Here is a 23,244-nt window from a genome sequence, read left to right as displayed (position 1 = left end):
GGGCAAGGCAGCTGCCTAGAATACACTCCCTAGCTTAGCCTGTCCACCTTACAGGACAACACAAGCCCAGTGATGAATCTAGGAGAAGTGCATTGATGAGCATTTACCAACGTCCCCCTTAAAAGACATTTTCAAGCCAGTCGAGTGTAACGCTCACCTGGCTCCCACGGAGGCGCTGGTCTGGTCTGGATTGCTGTGGCCTCTTCAAGCGTGATGCGCAGAATTCGGACCACCGATTGAACAGGATCCCCAAATCTTGCTTGTCTGGCCCGTAGGAATATCCTTCTGCAGATGAGAAAGGGGATTAACTGTCTGCTGAATAGTGTGCTTGCTCCCCCTTTTCCCTCTTCGTTCTTCTCTGACTTCCTCCAAAACCCCCGGTTTAAGCTCACCTTATGGTTTGGAAGGATGAACTCTCATCCTGCTTCTGGTGCAGGGGTGCGCGTTCATCCAGTTACTTCACTGGTATTCAGAATGGCGCTGGCACATCCACTTGACTTTTCTGAGCGATACGCCGTAAGTATGAAGATGCAAAAGTTCAAGTGTGAGCCTTCTTTTATCTTGTTTTTTCTGTCCTTTAATTTAGGTGCTGAACAAAGGTGATGCGTTGAGGGGTTAAATTGCCGGTGGTAAAATCAGGTGAGTTAGTGATGAGGGCGACCCCTCTAAATGTCTTTATAATTCCCCTGTAATGTCTTTTGTCCTTTCCCCATATGGGCCGGGGTGCGTCACCTGCCAAAGATGCGGCGCCGACCCGAGATGTGGAATGGTTCACCAAGAAAAGCCGGTAAGTAATATGGCTGAAAATTCGGCTTTCCTCTTGTGTTCCCTTGCTCACCTTTTGTCTCTTCTTCTCTCCCCTAGGTGCAGAGATGTGGCGACCGGTGCTGAGAGCCGCGATGGAGCCGGGCGGCGTCTCGGGAACAGATGAGTGAAGCGCGGCGCTGCAGTGAGCAACGCAGTGCTTTTAAATGGAAGTCTTCCTTCAGGAATGCTGGCGTGAAGATTCCGGATGCAGGTAAGAAGGTTGAATAAGTTCTTGGTTTTCACCTTTCTCTTCTCTTATTCCCTTACAGGTGTTCCAGGTTCGAGGCGGGCGTGTCTGGAGTCCAGGTGCAGGAGCAGACACGGTGAGCGTTCAGCTGCTGGGATGCAGAACAACGCAAAGCACGTGTGGCTGTCCGGGCGTGGCTTAAATAGCTTTGGAAGAAGTTCCAGGTGAGTATTCTTCCACAGCCCCACCCAAGTAACAAAATAGTTCCTTCAGAAAAATAGTCCCTCCTAAGCCTCATTTGGCTTGGTTCTTTATGCAGCAGTGTCTGCATCAGGTGAGTGTGCAGCATGGTCTGCTTCAGGTAAGTGCACCAAACACTTCCCCTTTTGAGCCTGGCGCCTATGGCGCCAGGACTGATGTCCAACATGAGCCTGGCGCCAAAGGTGCCAGGACAGAGTCCAAAGAGCCCCTATAAAGGGCCGCTGGGCTTTTACCCAGGGGCGTGATGCCTGCTCCCGGGGGTGCTGGGCCTGGTGCTCCGGGGGTAGGCATCATGACAGCACTCCCCCCCCAAACCCCTCCCAAGGTCGTTTCCCCAGGAGGTTTCGGTTTATTCGGGAAATTCCGATGGAACCTTTTTACTAGCCGAGGTGCATGTACGTGGTCGCTGGGTTCCCAAGATCTTTCCTGAGGCCTGTACCCCTTCCAATCAATTAGATAGAAAAGTTTTGATTTTGAGATCTTAGAGTCCAAAATGTTCTTCACCTCGAATTCAGGCTCCCCATCTATCTGGATTGGTTCTGGTGGCTTTATTAATCTGGTTCCTGGTTGCACTGGTTTCAAAAGCGACACATGAAAAACGGGGTGAATCTGCATGTTAGCTGGTAGATCTAGCTTGACTGCCACTGGGTTCATTATAGCTTTGATCGAGTAAGGGCCTAAATACCTTGGATTAAATGTCCGATGTCCCTTGAGCGATAAGTGTTTGGTAGCCAACCATACTTGATCCCCTATTTGGTATGGAGGCGCCTCCTTTCGATGCAGATCCGCATTCTTTTTGTATTTCCCTTTCGCATGTTGTAAGTGTGCTGTAGCATCCTTGAAGGCTTGAGTAATCGTAGAATGCAAATGGTCCACTGCGAGCATTTCGAGGCTCAAAGGTGAGTCCAAGTCTGAAGTACGAGGGTGATGTCCATATAGGGTATAAAAGGGGCTCTGACCAGTTCCAGAGTGCATCGAGTTATTGTATGCATATTCAGCCACCCATAGAATATCCTTCCAATTACCCTCCGATTGGTGAAACATACTTCGTAGATATTGTTCAAGGGTCTGGTTCGTTCTCTCCATCTGACCATCGGTCTGTGGGTGGTGGCTGGTTGAGAGTCCTACGTCGATTTGTGCCAGTTGACAACACTTTTTCCAAAAATGAGAAATAAACTGACTTCCCCGATCGGAGATTAGTATGGACGGGAATCCATGCAGACGGATGATATTTTCGAAGAATTCCTTGGCAAGAACAAAAGCTGAAGGTAATCCTTTCAACGGAATAAAATGGGCCATCTTGGAAAATAAATCCACCACAACCAGAATAGTATTGCATCCATTACAAGAGGGCAGGTCCGTGATAAAATCTAGTGACAAGGTGTGCCAAGGTGCTGGTGGAATGTCTAAGGGTTGAAGAAGACCGGCGGGTTTTGTTTTTTGACCTTTGTTTTGGGCGCAAACTCCAGAGGACATCACGAAAGATTTAATATCCTTTCGCGAGGATGGCCACCAGAATTGTCGTTTAATTTTTTCCTCCGTTTTGGCAATGCCAGGATGTCCTTCCATCAGAGTATCGTGATGACGGGAAATAACCAGTTCTTGCAATTCCTTTTCTGGCAAAAATAAACGTCCTTGGAAGTAAGGTAAGCCATCGTTGATTGAAAAGGCAGACCCCCTTTTGATCCAATCCTGCAAGGCTGAAGAGTCCAGGAATAGTTTTACCCGTGCTTGAATGTCTTCAAGGGTTTGTAAAGTGGTTATCCCCAAGATTCTTTGTTCGGGAATTATCGGCACAGGTTCTGAGTTTGTGTCCATTTCTCCCATTCCAATTCGAGATAGCGCATCCGCTTTGCCATTCTTACAGCCGGGACGGTAGGTGATTACAAAATCGAACTCAGCAAAAAATAAAGCCCATCGGAGCTGTCGTGAAGACTGAGCCTTGGCAGTTTTTAAATATTGTAAATTTCAGTGATCAGTGATCACGGTGATGGTATGCCTGGCGCCAAGAAGATAATGCCGCCAAACCTTAAAGGCGGACTTAATGGCTAATAATTCCTTATCGGTGATTGCATAATTTATCTCCGGCGGCGAGAACTTTCTGGACCAAAATGCTACAGGGTGCAGTTGGTTGGTTTCGGGGTCTCTCTGAGACAGGACAGCTCCCATAGCTAAGCTGGATGCGTCGGTTTCAACTATATATGGGAGATCAGGACGCGGGTGTTTCAAAATAGGTGCGGATGTAAATTTAGCTTTTAATTCCTGAAAGGCCTGTTCAGCTTCCTTGGTCCATTAAAAACGTTTATTCTTCCGCAAGAGTGCAGTGATGGGTTGCACCACCCGTGAAAATTCCGGGATAAACCTGCGATAAAAATTGGCAAAACCAAGCATGCTTTGGACACCTTTCACCGAACTAGGTGATGGCCATTTGAGGATGGCATCCACTTTCCGTGAGTCCATTCGGACCCCTTTAGGTGTCAAGATGAATCCAAGAAACTCAACCTTGGTGGTATGGAAAACGCATTTTTCCAGCTTTGCAAACAGTTTGTGCTGGCACAATTTCTCAAGGACGGCCCTGACATGTTTTCTGTGATCAGATTCCGAAGAGGAGTACACCAGAATGTCATCGATATACACGACAACACAGACATCGATGAGTTCCCGAAGGACATCGTTCATGAAGAATTGGAAGGCAGCAGGCGCGTTGCACAACCCGAAAGGCATCACCTGGTATTCGAATAGTCCATATTTTGTACGGAAGGCCGTTTTCCATTCGTCACCTTCTTTTACTCGTACCAGATGATAAGCCCCCCGGAGATCTAACTTGGTGTATATGCAAGCGTCCTTCACCTGGTCAAGGAGTTCAGGGATCCAAGGCAGAGGGTAACGATTTTTAACAGTTATCTGGTTCAATGCGCAGTAATCGATACAAGTTCTAAGGTTGCCTTCTTTTTTTGGCTCGAAGAACAAAGCCGAGGATGCTGGAGACTTTGACGGGCGAATGAAACCATTGGCTAGGTATTGATCTAAATATTGTCTCGAATGCAGATTCTCCGGCTCAGTAAGGGCATAAATCCTGCTACAAGGGGGTTGTGCACCGGGCACCAGATCGATTTGGCAATCGTACGATCTGTGAGGAGGTAACGTGTTGGCCTGTTCCCTTTAGAAGACGTCCTGAAAGTCTTGGTATTCCGGAGGTCGTTGCATGGAGGCAGAGGTTACTGATGCTAGACTGATCTTCAGATTTTCTGGGTAGCAGGTTCGTGCACACTCCGGAAAGGTTATTCTCTTCGCTCGCCAATCAATTCGAGGATTATGTGTCTCTAACCAAGGGATTCCGAGAATAACCTGAAACTGTGGAGCCTTGATTACATCAAACACAACTGCCTCCCGATGGCCGTCCGGACCTACAAGTGTCACCTCAGCTGTGGAATGTTTTACCGGTCCCGAGGCAATTTCGGTTCCATCAACTGTGGTGATGACATCTTTGCTGGTTTTAGGACGCAGGGGAAGGTTAATCCTGGAGACCAATTCACGATCCACGTAGTTTCCTATAGCCCCACTATCGATGTATGCCTTTATTGCATGCAACCGCTTAGGCTGTTCCGGATCTACGAGGACCATTGGCACAGTGAAATGTGAGGTCTGAGAGTTCGTTTTCAAGCTCGGCAAGCGGACCCCTACGCTTGTCGGGCGGGGTCGTTTCCCGAATCAGAGGTTTCATGGGTTTTATCAGCGGCTCCTACTACCTTCCTGGGCGGCCTTGCCGGGCAATCTCGTACAAAGTGTCCAGAGGATCCACAATAAAGACATAAGTGCATCTGCCGGCTTCTTTCACGTTCCTTTTGCGTTAAAGGTCCTTTAACTCCTCCGATTTGCATTGGCTCAGAGGCTTCAGCCCCCTTGAGGTTAGCGTGGGTCTTGATTATCACCCGGGTCTCAAACTTCGACCGATCTGCTTTTCTGTTTTGCAGTCTGTGATCCAATTGGACCACTAAATCTATATATTCTGAGCATTCTTGGGGCGGATTTACAACTTGGGCCAGGACATCTTTAAGTTCTCCGCGTAGACCTCGATAAAATAACGTTATTCTTTTATCCTCTGGCCACCCAGTTTCCACAATTAGTCTATTAAAGGTTGCAATGTAGGAAAGGAGGTCTTGATTGCCCTGTCGCAGGGATAGAAGTTCGTCATCTAGAGCCTGCCCCTGGGAGTGACGAGCAAATAACCTTTCCATGCTTGCTTGAAATCCTTGAAAATCACGAAGAATCGGGTCATCTTGAGTTACCAGTGGAACTGACCAATCGGCAGCACTGCCGCTGAGATATGACAATACAAAGGCTACCTTGGTCTGGTCATTAGGGAAGGCCCCAGGTCTGCACAGGAAATGCAAACGACACTGATTCATGAATACGGCGAATCGTTTGGGGTCCCCAGCAAAGCGTTCGGGTGGGGCCAGCGGCATGTTTCCAGGTAGATTAATCTGCACCGGGTTACTGGAAATCACAGGAGCGGGGTTCCCTCCAGAACCGGTTAAAGGAGTTTGTCCAGCTTGACCTTGCAAAAGCTGTCTAGCCAGGTCATCAGCTCTTTCCTTTGTTACAATCACTTCCCTCCTGAGAGCATTAGTCTCTTGACGAGCGGCATGTACTTCGGCCTGTAATTCCCCCAGTAGTTGGGCCAACTGGTCAGTCTCGGAAGTTTCCATAGCGCCTGGGTGGGAATTTGTAGGAAGTCTTCGCGTTCTGTAACGCTCACCTGGCTCCCACGGAGGCGCTGGTCTGGTCTGGGTTGCTGTGGCCTCTTCAAGCGTGATGCGCAGAATTCGGACCACCGATTGAACAGGACCCCCAAATCTTGCTTGTCTGGCCCGTAGGAATATCCTTCTGTAGATGAGAAAGGGGATTAACTGTCTGCTGAATAGTGTGCTTGCTCCCCCCTTTCCCTCTTCGTTCTTCTCTGACTTCCTCCAAAACCCCCGGTTTAAGCTCACCTTATGGTTTGGAAGGATGAACTCTCCATCCTGCTTCTGGTGCAGGGGCGCGCGTTCATCCAGTTACTTCACTGGTTTTCAGAATGGCGCTGGCACATCCACTTGACTTTTCTGAGCGATACGCCGTAAGTATGAAGATGCAAAAGTTCAAGTGTGAGCCTTCTTTTATGTTGTTTTTTCTGTCCTTTATTTCAGGTGCAGAACAAAGGCGATGCGTTGAGGGGTTAAAATGCCGGTGGTAAAATCAGGTGAGTTAGTCATGAGGGCGACCCCTCTAAATGTCTTTATAATTCCCCTGTAATGTCTTTTGTCCTTTCCCCATAGGGGCCGGGGTGCTGTACCTGCCAAAGATGCAGCGCCGACCCGAGATGTGGAATGGTTCACCAAGAAAAGCCGGTAAGTAATATGGCTGAAAATTCGGCTTTCCTCTTGTGTTCCCTTGCTCACCTTTTGTCTCTTCTTCTCTGCCCTAGGTGCAGAGATGTGGCGACCGGTGCTGAGAGCCGTGATGGAGCCGGGCGGCGTCTCGGGAACAGATTAGTGAAGCGCGGCGCTGCAGCGAGCAACACAGTGCTTTTAAATGGAAGTCTTCCTTCAGGAATGCTGGCGTGAAGATTCCGGATGCAGGTAAGATGGTTGAATAAGTTCTTGGTTTTCACCTTTCTCTTCTCTTATTCCCTTACAGGTGTTCCAGGTTCGAGGCGGGCGTGGCTGGAGTCCAGGTGCAGGAGCAGACACAGTGAGCGTTCAGCTGCTGGGATGCAGAACAACGCGAAGCACGTGTGGCTGTCCAGGTGTGGCTTAAATAGCTTTGGAAGAAGTTCCAGGTGAGTATTCTTCCACAGCCACACCCAAGTAACAAAATAGTTCCTTCAGAAAAATAGTCCCTCCTAAGCCTCATTTGGCTTGGTTCTTCATGCAGCATGGTCTGCATCAGGTGAGTGTGCATCATGGTCTGCTTCAGGTAAGTGCACCAAACACTTCCCCTTATGAGCCTGGCGCCAACGGCGCCAGGACAGTGTCCACAGAGCCCCTATAAAGGGCCGCTGGGCTTTTACCCGGGGGCGTGATGCCTGCTCCCGGGGGTGCTGGGCCTGGCCTGGTGCTCCGGGGGTAGGCATCATGACATCGAGTTCCTCGAACTGCAACCAACAGGTCACTTAAAGACATCCGAGACATCTCTACCAGTGCTTCAGAACGGCTGACATTGAGTCGTAGATTCCCCGAGCTGCCATACAGGCCAGCCAGCAGCCGCCTGTCCGGTTCACTCACTGAACTGTTTGCTGCCTGATACCCACAGTTGTCTCCTGTCTTGAACTCTGTCACAGAAGCTGCAAAGTGACCTGAAACCGACTCAACCTTGTTGAGCATGAACTACGCCTCCAAGCACAAGGCACATTCTGGTTCTGTCCCCGGTTACTCCTCTGAAGGCCCTTAGAGACATTTTAAGACCCATTGCTCCCTTTGTGCTGTAGCCAAGTATCCTTGAACTGTTGCAATTATTCACTATACTGACCACCATCCTGTCAGTATCCAGAGTGTATTCATTTTCCTTCTTTGAAACTGTCTGTACCCTGCATTCCTTTACAGGGTGGGTTGTAGTTCGTGGTGTTGCTAGAATGGTCTGTTTTGAAAATAATTAAGTAGATATTTATATACAAACTTGACTGGACATTTCCTTTTATTATTGGGTAATACTACTAACCAACAATCCACAACCTTTCTGAGATATGCCTGCCGTTCTGTCCACGTTACCAAAATTGGACAAGGAGGTTTATAATTTGCTAGTGTTTCCAATCTCTAGGGATCCCTTCTGGTGTACTAGAGCTGTGGGGCTGATTGATGGTTTAGAAACTGATATTCATCTCCTGGACCACAGTTGCCCCGGAAGTTGATTCGTCACCCATCCAGACTGGCCAATGATGGGACAGGGGCACAGGAGGCCATGGTGGTAGCTGGCATAAAGGACTCAGTGAAGTTGACCGGGGCACATATGAGGAGGAGGAGGAGGAGGGGGCCATTGCGATGGCCTGTCTAAAGTGGACACTGGAAAGCAATGCTGCTGCCAGTTGTGACAGGTGGCAGATTATCTGCCTATGATGCTCTGAAAGCAGCTTGTGAGCTGCTTGCGCAGCATCAAGCATAGATGCCTGCCACCACAAGCCATCCATCAGCAGTGCCAGCACTGCATCCCAGATGGCCACATCGGCCTGAAGTGTGGGCTCTGTCTGGGTAGAGGGATCGGTTAAGGTGGGCAGTGCTGGAGCAGATGGCCCTGGGGCAGCAGGTTATGTTGAACCCTCCACAGGAGGCTGCACAGCTTAGTCTCAGGGCCATGTGTGCAGCTTGCACATCGCCCTTGGTAACCCCACATGACACCATGGGATGACCTGCAATGGCCTCCTTCTCCTTCTTTTCCATCAGCCCAGAAACCTCCAATGAGGTCTCCATGGCTTGGGGCCCCTGTGTGGTAACGTCTCCACCACCACCCTGTCCCTCTGCTGCTGAGGTTTCCACCACGACAATAGAATCCTGGGCCTCCTCCTCTGCAGAATTTCCATCAAAATGGTGCTCTCCCAGGTATATCACCCTCACAAGTAGTGGATATAACTTGGCATACCTGGGGTCCGCTCCTGCGCCTGGAGGCCTTTCCCCTGGGATGCAGCTCCATACCACAGCTCGTACCCTCTTCTCCAGCAGCTGCAACTGTGAAAAGGGAACAAAGAACATAGGGATCAATCATAAGTGTCAATACATGTATACTCTCCCACAGCATCAGTCCACAAGCAACTGCCTCACCCACACAGGCCCATGCTAAAACATGTGACAGATTCTAGTCTCACAACTGAAGGCAAAAGAATAAGTCACAATGATTAGACATGCACATGTGAACATAGCACATTGATGTCTGGCCACACACACATAACAACTCTGTTCAAATCACAATCACAATGAAGCAGTGACCCAAGTGTATACTGCAGGTAGGGCCATGGAAAGGGCACATGGCCACATGTGCCCATACACCATAGGCACATCTCCACCCAGCACACATCTACCAATATGAACCCCTGACAGAACAGCATGAAAGCAAGCAACACATATATGCACCTTTTGCAGATGATTAAGCAGCAATGCTCTTGGTCCCAACACGTACAAATGGCATGGTGACATTCGATGTATGGCCCCTCATTCAGTGGCCTGACTGGTCCCAATGTAGATCTGGATAGTCAAATGCTAGAAATTGACATGACCACATATCCATCCATGTGCAGGTCTCATCTGCTGAGTGTAGATAATGCAATCATCATACACAATAGAACAACCAATAGAGCAGCAAGCCTGAATCTACCTCACTTGCCCTAACAACTCAATCTGGCAACTGTTTCTGTCAGAGGCCTTGCTGTCCTCATCTCACAGTGCATGCACACGAGTATACTTTGTCACCAGAGGCTGACTGAGCTCATTCCTACACCTATCCACTTCACAGATGTGTGCATTGACACACTTCCAGTGTCGGCATGCAGCTGCATGCCATTTAAGGTATGTGCAATACACATGCTGTGGAAAGCCCTTACTTTAACAAGTGATGCATACCCATGCAGGACATATCAAATCTGTGGAAATGTACAGCCTGAGAGTACCCACCAACAGCCTGCATATGTGCCTGTAGGTCAAGGAACTGGGCATGGACTGCTGTATTGATCCTCTCCAGGATCCGGAAGTGAACAGCTGCCACCATATGGTGGCCTGCACGGTGTACCTCCATAGAGGCACCTGCCTCAAAGGGCAAAATGCTCCTGGCTCTGGATACTAAGGTCATCCCAGCACTTGTTTGCATGGTCCACTGTACGGAATGCCACCCCCTACATATCATCGATGGCAACCATGATGTCCACACTGATCTGTTGTTGGCCACAGGTTCCAAGCTGCTTCTGCAAAACAAAGAGGACATCATAATTGGCCTGGACCTGAGCTGAGAAGTTGACAGCCCTCAGTCTCGCTTTGGGGTGCTGGTTGATATCGCAGATATGGTGCATCGGCGGCTGGTGGGGTGCAGCTCGGCACTGACTACGTGTACTGTGGAGCTGTGATGGTGGTATAGTGATGTGGAAGTCCTTATGTGGCAGATATAGTGGTCACAGAGCCTGACAGGAGAGGCAAAGAAGAACAGGAGTTGGAGGAATAGCATGTACTCCAAGGCAGTGCTAGTGGTCATCAGCCAGTGACTCACTACCAGGCAACAGGATATGTTGAGGTATGAAGGAAAATAATGACTGGAGTAGGCAAGATATGGCACAAGGCAGGACCTACAGCAAGACACAGGTGTCTACACTTCACCAGGCCAAAGTGACAAAATCAGAGGAAATGCCCCATGCATATAAATTATGCACCACACGCAACACAAATATTCGCTTTATTCTGCATAAATGTGCTCATGCATGCCTTCCCTTCAATGCATAGATGCGGCAAGAGTTAGGGTGTAGCACACGGATTTGAAGGTGGCAAAGGTTAGGGTGTAGTAAGTGGATTTCCTGCCATACGCGGAGGTGGATTTATTTAGGGGGTACCATGTAGATTTGGAGGAAGCAAGATTTGTAAGCGCCTTGCTGTGAACGCCACTTGCACCATTAGTGGGAGGGCTCTGTGGAGAGGGAGAGACAAGGATGGTGAAGAGGGAAGAGGAAGGGTCCACTTGGTAAACCTGGTAGTGATCCTAGAGGTGCCCCTGTAAAGTCAAGGCCCAGTAGGGCCAGGAGGGGCCAGCCAGCAGAGCAGAAACAGGCAGCACACCACAAAGAGGCACATATCAAGGAGAAGTGTCCAGCAAGGAAGAGGTGCCTTACAGATGACTCGCTAACAATCCTCACTGATTATGTTGACGAATCACCAGGTTGACCAGCACCTTTGGGCTGGCAATGCCCTTTCTGTGACCCAGTATGGGGGGGATGTGGCAGAAGGTCACAGATCACATCAATGCCTGTGTGGGGGGGCGACCTCATGTGATAGACTAAGAAGAAGCTTGGCAGCAATGTGGACTCTGCCTAGGATCCTGAAGGTGAATCACTGCATGTGGATGAGCTGACTCCATGGGAAGAGGTTGCCAGTGGCCTCATCATCAGTGAGCAGGTGGTTGGCATGGGAGACATGGACACCCACGCAACCTCATCAGGTGAGTGCCATGTGTGCATGTTATATGTGCTTTCTTCTACTCATAATATGCTATCAAATGCGGTACAGTTGGGCGGGGTCCTTCTGACCCATCCAGGAGTACTGCAGTAATTCATCCATGGTCACTTCTATTACATGTTGTGTATCCTAGAAGGTGAATGAACTCTGATTGTGGTTGACATTAATGTTACAGCACACATTACTGTATAGAGAATTCTCTAGCAACGTCAATACACCTATATGTGGCAATGGCCGAAAGACATATAATTGGCCAAACTTACAGTGTCATGCTTGTGGATAGTGCATTGTGAACACAAATCTGGACTCGCATGGAATAACAGAACAAAAATAAGTTCCCAACATAGGAACTTACGTCCCCTGCACACTATCTAGTATCTGGATGACCAGACCAACATTTATAGAAAGAGTAGTAAAGTAACTCTATGAAGTAAAGTCTTAATAAAGGACGTGTTGGTATGAAAAGAATACAAATTCTTAAAAAAGGACAACATTCAATCGTTTAAGGTCACAAGAAACAATCTTCATTATTTATTCTTGATAGTGCAGCTGTGGTAGGCCCAACGCGTTTCGAGTGAAACAGACACTCTTCATCAGGGGCAAAAACAATGATTCTAGGAAAAAATATGCACAATATTTAGTATAGAATAATGTATAAATCCAAGTGAAAACTTTTTACCAAATGTCTTTTCTGACTCGACAAAGCAAGTGGTCCCATGATTTTTGTACAGTAATTAAAACCCTAGAACATTCAACATGTATGAGATTTGCTGGATACAGAAGAGTAACTGACAACAAGTAAATACTTATTAATATATTCTGGAAAAAACAGACATTAATTGTTTAGATAATAAATAATATAGTGTTAATGTGGATCACAAAACAGATAAGTCACAAAAGCATGAAGAAAAAAAGGGGGAAAGAGAAAAATCTAACCTTGTATGTTTTATATAAAAAAGGGGGACTGGACGGGGACTGTGACAGGAAACCCAGTCATTCGTGTATGCAAGGAACCCTTTATCTGAAAAAGTAGAGCATAACAAAACTCAGTTCAGTCAGAAGTGAGTTAGAGGTCTGAAACAGGTCAAAACATGGAGATACACTTACATGCTTAATTGTTCATCTGGATGGGGGAAACCATCAATTGAAAAAATAAACGGATCAGTAAGCAGAGGGTCTTGTAGTAGTGCAAGGGCTTGAACACTATGGATAAAAGTCCAAAGACAGAAAGTCAGGGTGAGGAAAACTATATGGAATGGAAAAAAGCGGGTTCAGCAGAACCCAAAAGGTAATATAACTTACCTAACTTACTACAGCGTTGCAGACAGAGGGCAGGAAACCGGCAGGTAATCCGATTCCACCTACAACTCCGCCGCCATTTATGTACTATTCGTTAGTATGACGTCACCATGCGCATGCGCGTGATCCGTCATTATTAGAGCAGCTGTGAAAGCGCAATAAAATTATGCGAAAATAGATGGCATTGCCCCGTATACGGAACGGATAGTGCCTTTGTCCAGAAAAAGCGAAAAATAGGTATAGATGTGTGACTACCAGTTTGGGAGTGTTGATACTCTGACGTCATCACGCAGACGCGTGCATGACGCCACTTGTAAACAACCAGTTGGTATAGGAAAAAACAGTTTAGAGAAGAGGAGGTGCTATGTTCAACAAGGCCTAGAAGTTGTCCAGGAAGTAGCATGAAACGATCAAATGTCAAAATACTAAGTTCAAGGAATCGCTAAGGATAAGGTATGAATAGAGCAGTACCTAAGGAAGGGCAAAAGCCGAAGGAGGCGTAGAGGTGTATGTCGGGGAATTAAAGAGGAGCTCACTGCAATCTGATGACTTAGTAGAGACAGTTAATATTAGATGGTATAATAAAGGTGTTTCACAGGATTGACAAAGTCCCGAACTGCAGAAGGACATTAATTCAAAGAAGCATGGACATGATGACAATAGAAGTATTAATCAAAAAATACAATTGTTATAAAGTGCCTAAATCCATGTTCCATTAGGTAACATCTTAACAACATGTCTCAACATGTTAACATCTTACATTAGGTCACTTTTTAAAGAGTGTCTCAAGCCCAAAAAGGCAATCTGAATGCACCACCAGCGCTATTGTCTAACTTTCTATGTAGTCAAAACATAGAAAAAAACACTGCCCACAAATGTGGTTCACATACTTATGATTAAGTTATAATCTATTTAACAGAGAAACCACATATATGGAAATGTCAGATGTGTCTACATGAAATCTTTAAACTGATAGACATTTTGGACAAGTGTACCCTACAGATGACTGCCAACAAGCTGCCCCTAGGAATGGTTCACAGTCTTTAGGTTAGGATCTGGTCTTCTCAACTATCATTAGTTGTGGAAGAATTTGCCTAATATTCACATGGAATAATCCAGGTAAAAGGAAGAGTAAGGAATAGTATATGCTCAGATAAATGGGCCTAGGTAGTAGTCCTCATTGAGCCCAAGAGGGGCCATTGCATCTAGCCTATGTATCCAATACAGTTCCCTTTGTGCCAGTAGTTTTGGTAAGTCACCACCTCGTTGGAGGGGATGTACCACTTCTAGTACTGCAAATCTCAACTGTGAGATGTTGTGTTTATGGTCTCTAAAATGCCTGAAAACCGGTGATTTGACATTTTTAGTTCTGATTTGGGATTTATGTTCAGTCCACCTTTCCTTCGCTTTTCTACTGGTTTTCCCAACATAATATTTCCCACAAGGGCATCTGATGGTGTAGATGACATTTTTGGAATCGCAAGTAGCAAAGCTTTTTAAAGGGATCTTGTTGCCATTATTCGGGTGCCTAATATAATTGCCTTTAATGATGTTTGAGCAATGCTGACAATTTAAGCATGGAAAAGTGCCATTTTTTAATTTTGTCAATACCCTTTGGGTGGATTTTTTAGGTCTTTCTGCTCTGATTAACGTATCTCTGAAGTTTCTTCCCCTTTTATACGCTAACATTGGAGGATTTGGAAAAAGGCGGTTGAGATTGGGATCTGATTTGATCAGGTCCCAATTCTTCATAATGATTTTTTTGACTTGATAACTCTGTGCAGAGTATTTCAATGTATAGATCAAATTCGATTTCTTCTGTGTGGGTTGTTTGTTAAGAAGTTGATCACGAGGATATGATTCAGTCCTCGTAATTGCTTGTGTCAACACTTCCTCCGGGAAGCCTCTTTCCAGGAATCTTGATCTCATAGTGTCAAATTCTGTCTGAAGTCTCTGTGTGTTGGAAGTAATCCTTTTCGCACGTAGCAGTTGACTGAATGGTAAATTTTCTTTTAAGTGTCTCGGATGGAAGCTATTGAAGTGTAGGGAGCTATTAACATCAGTCGGTTTTCTAAACATAGATGTAATCAAGACCGTGTCTTGCCATTCTACAGTTACATCCAAAAAATTCACACATGGTGAACCGATTTCCATAGTGAATTTGATCCGGGGGTTACACTGGTTGAGATATTGCCAAAAATCGGTCAGCTCTTGTTTTGTGCCTTTCCAAATCCCGAAGACATCATCAATGTATCTTAGCCAACAGTGTATTTTATCTTTCCAATGTGGGTGGTCTAAGACATACGTCATCTCAAAATGGAACATAAAAATGTTCGCATATGAGGGGGCTACTGCTGAGCCCATAGAGGTACCTGCGATTTGAAGGTAGTACTGTTCATTAAATCTGAAGTAGTTGTTATAGAGTATCAGATTAATAAGTTCAATGGCGAAGTTTTTTTGGATCTGGATTTCGTCATGTTTTAGAATGAACCATTCCAGGGCAGCTATGCCCTCATCGTGGGGGATTGAAGTGTAAAGACTACTCACATCCATGGAGAATATTAATGGATCATCAAAATTGATCTGAAGGTTCTTGATACTTTGAAGGAAATGTGTAGTGTCTTTCAAATATGTAGGTATTTTTTGTACCAGTGGTTGTAGAGCCGTATCAAGGTAGACAGCCAAGGGTTGGAATATGCTGTCAGTGCCAGCAACAATCGGTCTAAATGGGGGGTCTTTGGAGTTTTTATGAACTTTGGGTAATCCATAGAACACAGGAATTATTGGATTGCTTTTAATCAAGAATTCTTCGGTTTTATCTGAAATCCAATCCATAGTACTAGCTTTCTCTACTGCTTGTTTGATGATAATGCTGATGTCATTTGTGGGGTCATGGTCCAATGGTAAGTAGGTCTGTCTGGCTTGATACTCTATAACAACTACTTCAGATTTAATGAACAGTACTACCTTCAAATCGCAGGTACCTCTATGGGCTCAGCAGTAGCCCCCTCATATGCGAACATTTTTATGTTCCATTTTGAGATGACGTATGTCTTAGACCACCCACATTGGAAAGATAAAATACACTGTTGGCTAAGATACATTGATGATGTCTTCGGGATTTGGAAAGGCACAAAACAAGAGCTGACCGATTTTTGGCAATATCTCAACCAGTGTAACCCCCGGATCAAATTCACTATGGAAATCGGTTCACCATGTGTGAATTTTTTGGATGTAACTGTAGAATGGCAAGACACGGTCTTGATTACATCTATGTTTAGAAAACCGACTGATGTTAATAGCTCCCTACACTTCAATAGCTTCCATCCGAGACACTTAAAAGAAAATTTACCATTCAGTCAACTGCTACGTGCGAAAAGGATTACTTCCAACACACAGAGACTTCAGACAGAATTTGACACTATGAGATCAAGATTCCTGGAAAGAGGCTTCCCGGAGGAAGTGTTGACACAAGCAATTACGAGGACTGAATCATATCCTCGTGATCAACTTCTTAACAAACAACCCACACAGAAGAAATCGAATTTGATCTATACATTGAAATACTCTGCACAGAGTTATCAAGTCAAAAAAATCATTATGAAGAATTGGGACCTGATCAAATCAGATCCCAATCTCAACCGCCTTTTTCCAAATCCTCCAATGTTAGCGTATAAAAGGGGAAGAAACTTCAGAGATACGTTAATCAGAGCAGAAAGACCTAAAAAATCCACCCAAAGGGTATTGACAAAATTAAAAAATGGCACTTTTCCATGCTTAAATTGTCAGCATTGCTCAAACATCATTAAAGGCAATTATATTAGGCACCCGAATAATGGCAACAAGATCCCTTTAAAAAGCTTTGCTACTTGCGATTCCAAAAATGTCATCTACACCATCAGATGCCCTTGTGGGAAATATTATGTTGGGAAAACCAGTAGAAAAGCGAAGGAAAGGTGGACTGAACATAAATCCCAAATCAGAACTAAAAATGTCAAATCACCGGTTTTCAGGCATTTTAGAGACCATAAACACAACATCTCACAGTTGAGATTTGCAGTACTAGAAGTGGTACATCCCCTCCAACGAGGTGGTGACTTACCAAAACTACTGGCACAAAGGGAACTGTATTGGATACATAGGCTAGATGCAATGGCCCCTCTTGGGCTCAATGAGGACTACTACCTAGGCCCATTTATCTGAGCATATACTATTCCTTACTCTTCCTTTTACCTGGATTATTCCATGTGAATATTAGGCAAATTCTTCCACAACTAATGATAGTTGAGAAGACCAGATCCTAACCTAAAGACTGTGAACCATTCCTAGGGGCAGCTTGTTGGCAGTCATCTGTAGGGTACACTTGTCCAAAATGTCTATCAGTTTAAAGATTTCATGTAGACACATCTGACATTTCCATATATGTGGTTTCTCTGTTAAATAGATTATAACTTAATCATAAGTATGTGAACCACATTTGTGGGCAGTGTTTTTTTCTATGTTTTGACTACATAGAAAGTTAGACAATAGCGCTGGTGGTGCATTCAGATTGCCTTTTTGGGCTTGAGACACTCTTTAAAAAGTGACCTAATGTAAGATGTTAACATGTTGAGACATGTTGTTAAGATGTTACCTAATGGAACATGGATTTAGGCACTTTATAACAATTGTATTTTTTGATTAATACTTCTATTGTCATCATGTCCATGCTTCTTTGAATTAATGTCCTTCTGCAGTTCGGGACTTTGTCAATCCTGTGAAACACCTTTATTATACCATCTAATATTAACTGTCTCTACTAAGTCATCAGATTGCAGTGAGCTCCTCTTTAATTCCCCGACATACACCTCTACGCCTCCTTCGGCTTTTGCCCTTCCTTAGGTACTGCTCTATTCATACCTTATCCTTAGCGATTCCTTGAACTTAGTATTTTGACATTTGATCGTTTCATGCTACTTCCTGGACAACTTCTAGGCCTTGTTGAACATAGCACCTCCTCTTCTCTAAACTGTTTTTTCCTATACCAACTGGTTGTTTACAAGTGGCGTCATGCACGCGTCTGCGTGATGACGTCAGAGTATCAACACTCCCAAACTGGTAGTCACACATCTATACCTATTTTTCGCTTTTTCTGGACAAAGGCACTATCCGTTCCGTATACGGGGCAATGCCATCTATTTTCGCATAATTTTATTGCGCTTTCACAGCTGCTCTAATAATGACGGATCACGCGCATGCGCATGGTGACGTCATACTAACGAATAGTACATAAATGGCGGCGGAGTTGTAGGTGGAATCGGATTACCTGCCGGTTTCCTGCCCTCTGTCTGTAACGCTGTAGTAAGTTAGGTAAGTTATATTACCTTTTGGGTTCTGCTGAACCCGCTTTTTTCCATTCCATATAGTTTTCCTCACCCTGACTTTCTGTCTTTGGACTTTTATCCATAGTGTTCAAGCCCTTGCACTACTACAAGACCCTCTGCTTACTGATCCGTTTATTTTTTCAATTGATGGTTTCCCCCATCCAGATGAACAATTAAGCATGTAAGTGTATCTCCATGTTTTGACCTGTTTCAGACCTCTAACTCACTTCTGACTGAACTGAGTTTTGTTATGCTCTACTTTTTCAGATAAAGGGTTCCTTGCATACACGAATGACTGGGTTTCCTGTCACAGTCCCCGTCCAGTCCCCCTTTTTTATATAAAACATACAAGGTTAGATTTTTCTCTTTCCCCCTTTTTTTCTTCATGCTTTTGTGACTTATCTGTTTTGTGATCCACATTAACACTATATTATTTATTATCTAAACAATTAATGTCTGTTTTTTCCAGAATATATTAATAAGTATTTACTTGTTGTCAGTTACTCTTCTGTATCCAGCAAATCTCATACATGTTGAATGTTCTAGGGTTTTAATTACTGTACAAAAATCATGGGACCACTTGCTTTGTCGAGTCAGAAAAGACATTTGGTAAAAAGTTTTCACTTGGATTTATACATTATTCTATACTAAATATTGTGCATATTTTTTCCTAGAATCATTGTTTTTGCCCCTGATGAAGAGTGTCTGTTTCACTCGAAACGCGTTGGGCCTACCACAGCTGCACTATCAAGAATAAATAATGAAGATTGTTTCTTGTGACCTTAAACGATTGAATGTTGTCCTTTTTTAAGAATTTGTATTCTTTTCATACCAACACGTCCTTTATTAAGACTTTACTTCATAGAGTTACTTTACTACTCTTTCTATAAATGTTGGTCTGGTCATCCAGATACTAGATAGTGTGCAGGGGACGTAAGTTCCTATGTTGGGAACTTATTTTTGTTCTATTATTAGTGCAACCTAGGTGTCAAGGTTGCCTTTCTCTCCTCTGCACCTCTTACCTCTTTTTACTTAGTTTCCTAACAAACTTGAAACCTACCCCATCTTCTCAAATTTACCACTCCTGTGACTAGGGTGTGCCTATGGGTCCTATTCTCCTCTTTCCATGTATTGTTACCCTGTGAAGGGTTGACACCTTACCCTGGACCAGAGCACCCCGTCCTATTAGAAATGTCATTTTCAAAAATCAACAGCTTAACTGACAAAGCAGCGACCACTCTAGCTTTCACTGATGAGGAAGCTGTTAGGATTTTAGGCCTTATCAAAGACACCAGTACAGAAACTACTAATAGAGAAAATCCGGAAATACTTATTCAACGATTAGAAAGACTCATTCGGAGGGAGATTTCACAGAAACTCCATGCTACCACGCTTACGCAGTACTACAAGGCCAAAAGAATCCCGAGGGGACTTAGAGTTTATCTCCGTCCGACACTTTGCAAGGAAAATAAAGAATTTGTCAAACGTTGGGAACATATTTTGAACAAATGTTCCCTTGATCTAATATTATTAACCATAGAGGAACTTGCAAAATCACTCCATACAATTAACCAAGAGATTGAAGAGGTCTCCACACAACTTCTTAAGCTGAAAACTGCATCTGAACTACAGTCAATCTTAGAAGATACCAACAACAAGTTGGACAGTTACAAACGCGATATTGAACAACGTAAGATACGCAAATTTCGAAGAGACACATTAGACTACGCTAGAGAAATAGTATACACGTGGCAAGAATACTACAGCAACCACAGATCAAGACCTGGACCATCTGGAGTATTAAAGAAACCATCCTTGAATAATAATACTGACAGCAGTGACATTACAAGTGGGGAACTAGAAGAACGACCTAGTACAAGCTCATCTAATCCTACTGCCACACCTATAATAATAGAAAGTGACATACCCACTCCAAGGTTAACTGATACATTGATTCCTGCAACTCCTGTTCAGCCTTTTTTAGGAGACGCCCGACCAGAAGAGGGAAAAAGAAAACCACGCCAAAAGAACAAGTAGATTCTCCTCTGATTATCAATATTTCCTCTAGACAACTCTCTAAAGCTCAAATTGACACTCTGAGTTTAGGGATTTCATTCATCCCTACAAATTCAACGAATCTATTCGAAGAAGAAGTTAACCTGTTCAAATTAATACGCAAAATGGAACTCAAGATCTTCTTTGATAACCTGGGGCAATTACCTCCAGCTAAAGAACATGACTTTCTAGAGATGAAGAATCCGAGCACGTTCCATCCACAAATTAACAACCCACTCATCAATCTATTCAAAACTAAAACTACTCGTGATCTGAGGAAAATTAAATACGACACATCTACCCAACATAATATTCGGCGACATCAACTAAAAATTATCAAGGAGCTTGCTGATGACGCCTCCCTGACGATTAAACAAGCTGACAAGGGGGGTGCACTTGTACTTATGGACACAATGTTTTACAACACTGGGTGTCTCAAACTTTTGGAAGACAGACAGACCTACTTACCATTGGACCATGACCCCACAAATGACATCAGCATTATCATCAAACAAGCAGTAGAGAAAGCTAGTACTATGGATTGGATTTCAGATAAAACCGAAGAATTCTTGATTAAAAGCAATCCAATAATTCCTGTGTTCTATGGATTACCCAAAATTCATAAAAACTCCAAAGACCCCCCATTTAGACCGATTGTTGCTGGCACTGACAGCATATTCCAACCCTTGGCTGTCTACCTTGATACGGCTCTACAACCACTGGTACAAAAAATACCTACATATTTGAAAGACACTACACATTTCCTTCAAAGTATCAAGAACCTTCAGATCAATTTTGATGATCCATTAATATTCTCCATGGATGTGAGTAGTCTTTACACTTCAATCCCCCACGATGAGGGCATAGCTGCCCTGGAATGGTTCATTCTAAAACATGACGAAATCCAGATCCAAAAAAACTTCGCCATTGAACTTATTAATCTGATACTCTATAACAACTACTTCAGATTTAATGAACAGTACTACCTTCAAATCGCAGGTACCTCTATGGGCTCAGCAGTAGCCCCCTCATATGCGAACATTTTTATGTTCCATTTTGAGATGACGTATGTCTTAGACCACCCACATTGGAAAGATAAAATACACTGTTGGCTAAGATACATTGATGATGTCTTCGGGATTTGGAAAGGCACAAAACAAGAGCTGACCGATTTTTGGCAATATCTCAACCAGTGTAACCCCCGGATCAAATTCACTATGGAAATCGGTTCACCATGTGTGAATTTTTTGGATGTAACTGTAGAATGGCAAGACACGGTCTTGATTACATCTATGTTTAGAAAACCGACTGATGTTAATAGCTCCCTACACTTCAATAGCTTCCATCCGAGACACTTAAAAGAAAATTTACCATTCAGTCAACTGCTACGTGCGAAAAGGATTACTTCCAACACACAGAGACTTCAGACAGAATTTGACACTATGAGATCAAGATTCCTGGAAAGAGGCTTCCCGGAGGAAGTGTTGACACAAGCAATTACGAGGACTGAATCATATCCTCGTGATCAACTTCTTAACAAACAACCCACACAGAAGAAATCGAATTTGATCTATACATTGAAATACTCTGCACAGAGTTATCAAGTCAAAAAAATCATTATGAAGAATTGGGACCTGATCAAATCAGATCCCAATCTCAACCGCCTTTTTCCAAATCCTCCAATGTTAGCGTATAAAAGGGGAAGAAACTTCAGAGATACGTTAATCAGAGCAGAAAGACCTAAAAAATCCACCCAAAGGGTATTGACAAAATTAAAAAATGGCACTTTTCCATGCTTAAATTGTCAGCATTGCTCAAACATCATTAAAGGCAATTATATTAGGCACCCGAATAATGGCAACAAGATCCCTTTAAAAAGCTTTGCTACTTGCGATTCCAAAAATGTCATCTACACCATCAGATGCCCTTGTGGGAAATATTATGTTGGGAAAACCAGTAGAAAAGCGAAGGAAAGGTGGACTGAACATAAATCCCAAATCAGAACTAAAAATGTCAAATCACCGGTTTTCAGGCATTTTAGAGACCATAAACACAACATCTCACAGTTGAGATTTGCAGTACTAGAAGTGGTACATCCCCTCCAACGAGGTGGTGACTTACCAAAACTACTGGCACAAAGGGAACTGTATTGGATACATAGGCTAGATGCAATGGCCCCTCTTGGGCTCAATGAGGACTACTACCTAGGCCCATTTATCTGAGCATATACTATTCCTTACTCTTCCTTTTACCTGGATTATTCCATGTGAATATTAGGCAAATTCTTCCACAACTAATGATAGTTGAGAAGACCAGATCCTAACCTAAAGACTGTGAACCATTCCTAGGGGCAGCTTGTTGGCAGTCATCTGTAGGGTACACTTGTCCAAAATGTCTATCAGTTTAAAGATTTCATGTAGACACATCTGACATTTCCATATATGTGGTTTCTCTGTTAAATAGATTATAACTTAATCATAAGTATGTGAACCACATTTGTGGGCAGTGTTTTTTTCTATGTTTTGACTACATAGAAAGTTAGACAATAGCGCTGGTGGTGCATTCAGATTGCCTTTTTGGGCTTGAGACACTCTTTAAAAAGTGACCTAATGTAAGATGTTAACATGTTGAGACATGTTGTTAAGATGTTACCTAATGGAACATGGATTTAGGCACTTTATAACAATTGTATTTTTTGATTAATACTTCTATTGTCATCATGTCCATGCTTCTTTGAATTAATGTCCTTCTGCAGTTCGGGACTTTGTCAATCCTGTGAAACACCTTTATTATACCATCTAATATTAACTGTCTCTACTAAGTCATCAGATTGCAGTGAGCTCCTCTTTAATTCCCCGACATACACCTCTACGCCTCCTTCGGCTTTTGCCCTTCCTTAGGTACTGCTCTATTCATACCTTATCCTTAGCGATTCCTTGAACTTAGTATTTTGACATTTGATCGTTTCATGCTACTTCCTGGACAACTTCTAGGCCTTGTTGAACATAGCACCTCCTCTTCTCTAAACTGTTTTTTCCTATACCAACTGGTTGTTTACAAGTGGCGTCATGCACGCGTCTGCGTGATGACG

Source organism: Ambystoma mexicanum, chromosome 3p (genome assembly GCF_040938575.1).
Source record: "Ambystoma mexicanum isolate Mex_15411 chromosome 3p, UKY_AmexF1_1, whole genome shotgun sequence".
In the NCBI taxonomy this organism is placed as follows: domain Eukaryota; kingdom Metazoa; phylum Chordata; class Amphibia; order Caudata; family Ambystomatidae; genus Ambystoma; species Ambystoma mexicanum.
Note: the sequence above shows the minus strand (reverse complement) of the source record.